Here is a 2,624-nt window from a genome sequence, read left to right as displayed (position 1 = left end):
GAATGGAGAAGGGATCGTGGCATGGCCATCCCGCCAGGGGGAATTATTTCTCACTTTTCTTCTCTCTCTCTCTCTCTCCTCAGCAAGCACATGTGCCTTAAGGCAAAAACTTCATACACACACATAGAAATATATAGAAAATCATATTATGGGCGAGAGCTTCAACATGAATTTGGGGAAGAGGGACACAATTCAGTCCATAGCAGTGTCTTAAAATATTTTTCTCTATCAGTACAACTTTCCATTTTGTCTACAAATTGTTTAAGTTTCCCAAATTTAAAAGTTAAAAAAAAAAAAAAAAAACCTTTTCTTTCTTTACCCCTCCCTGGAAGTGCGCTTTGTGCTCTTTAATTGTCTTCTCAGGAGTGAAGTCCAGCTTTGCTCACGTTATATTGACGTCTCTCCAACTGTAACAATGCTTCTGCTCACATGATTCTCTTGGAATGGCTCGATGTTTGTTGGTAAGTTTAGCCATCAATTTAGATGGTTTCTGGGGCTGCAGGAGAAGATAGCAGTCTCTACAGAAGTTAAAGTTTCACGTAATTTTCACTTGTTGGAAGAACTTAAAGAAGGACAAAAAGCAGTAGGCGATGGTATGGTTAGCAGGGGCCTTGAAGATGATGAAGGTGGACAGGCATGATTATTGGGCCACCAAGGACAAATTATAAAAACATAATATATAGCCTGAAAGTAGAATGTGGACCTAAATACTCAGAAGTTTCTCTATTAGTTAGATTTGTAACAAAAATTAGTATGAATGGGATAAATAATTCCAGTGGGATGGTGGATGCATGGAGCATACCAGTGTTAGCAAAATGGCAAAACTCTTACACCATTAAAGTCATGCTTCAAGAGCTACAACATCTAATTATGTCCAAAGAAAACATGAAGCTTCCACAGCCACCAGAAGGACAAACATACAATTAATTTTAGAGGCTCTCAAATTTGTCTTAACAACCTTCTACTCATATAAATGTCTTGATTAAATATCACAATGCAAATAGCCACACATTAAGTAAAAGAATTCCAGCTGGTAAACATGATCGGACATTTGTAAAACTATATTTAATATATGTACACCCATTATGTTTTCAGGTAAAAAGAGGGAAAATGCAGCACAATGTTTTTTTTTTTTCTCTTGTTAAGGCACTGACATTTAAACGTAAGCCTGGAGTACTCGAAATAGAATTCGAGTTTTCAAGATGGCATGGCAAGAAGTGTCAGATGGCAGTGTTGTAAACATGTGTGTTTCTGAAAAGCAAAAAAAATCTCAAGAAGGAGAAACAGAAATGGCATGCTTTATCCATCTCACTTAGTAAAAGAGCTGCAGTTGAAATTGTTTAAAGTAGCACATACAATGAATATTGTCACAAATAGTGTTAATTTTGAAGCGGTGTGAGTGCTGAATACTAGTAGTATCAAAATGATGTTCAGAATTGTTTTGATACCTGTATTTATAATAAAAAATGTTGGGGGGGGGTGAATCAATGAATTTCTGTTAAAAGCTGTTCCTGTGTGTTACATGTAACAAAAATGGTAGATATTTATTTATAGTTTTGTTTAACAAACTGTGCATTTAAGTTGAAGTGAAGTCAACAAAAAGGAAATAGGTGTATGGATATGTGATTTTGAGATTAAAGTTAGTCTTAAAATGTAAATAAAATGTGGAACGTGTCCTCAGGGGAAAAATAAATCAGATGGTTTCTTTTTTTTTTGAGAGGTTTTTGGTATAGGGCGCGTGCACTCGCCAGACAGAGAGAGATATAGAGACAGAAAGCAAGAAATCACCCCCCAGAGCGGATGGTCACGCCGCAATCCCTTCTCCTCCATTCTCCTCTCGGGATCTTGGGCACGCACGCACACACACCCGGCGTGAGTTTTAAGCCACCGGGTCCGGTCAGAGAACCGCGGTCGACTACGTGGGAGTTCAGTGACGTAGCCATTATGCTAACTGCTGGTTCCCAGATGGTTTCTTTCTTATTCCCATAAGCTTTTTACCTTTAAAAACAACTAACCCCATTAAATAATACTTTTTTCAAAACTGCTATTCTATATATATCTTACGAAAATCTTAGGGTTTCTGCTGGTGCACAACCTGCCCACCTACCTTTCTGACCATTCTTTTCTGTAACACACTTGTTTTTCTGCATACTCCTTAATTGAGGTATTATATACAAATGGTCTTTTCTCATGTCCTATGTACTCTCTCTTACTCCAATTTCAGTGTATACCATTTAATATGTTGTCTGTTTCTTCAACTGTTTGGCACTTTCCCTATGTTCTTAGCATATCTCTCTCTCCCTCCTCTCATTTTCCTGTTTCAGCCTTTACCATTTATTCCTTCCAAATTCTCACAGGGGAATATTTATTTAACTCAGTAATCTCAGTAGAAAAAGATGAAAAGTTCTTTGCTAAGTCAAATCCATTTGAGCTCAGGAGGTTCTAGGCCATGAAATCTAAAAGTGGTCTCTAATGTCTATAGTTGGGGAGAAGGTAAATGGAAGAGAGACACCAGTTCTCTATCACTTTATATCAGTTTTGATTCACATTACTTTGGTAATTTGCCACTGGCAGAATTAATAAAAGGACACTAATTTAACCACACTGAATGGTAAGAAATGAAG

At 37.3% G+C, this 2,624-nt stretch overlaps 1 pseudogene; it reads left to right on the top strand.

The window, feature by feature from the left end:
* Nucleotides 1-338: 338 nt before the first annotated feature.
* On the top strand, nt 339-927 carry LOC106734208 (ubiquitin-conjugating enzyme E2 variant 2 pseudogene; annotated as a pseudogene).
* Nucleotides 928-2,624: the final 1,697 nt, after the last annotated feature.

Source organism: Tupaia chinensis, unplaced genomic scaffold (genome assembly GCF_000334495.1).
Source record: "Tupaia chinensis unplaced genomic scaffold, TupChi_1.0 Scaffold149807_2, whole genome shotgun sequence".
NCBI classification, from domain to species: Eukaryota; Metazoa; Chordata; class Mammalia; order Scandentia; family Tupaiidae; genus Tupaia; species Tupaia belangeri.
The sequence above is the reverse complement of the archived record's forward strand: the minus strand, read 5'-3'. Positions and strand labels throughout refer to the sequence as shown.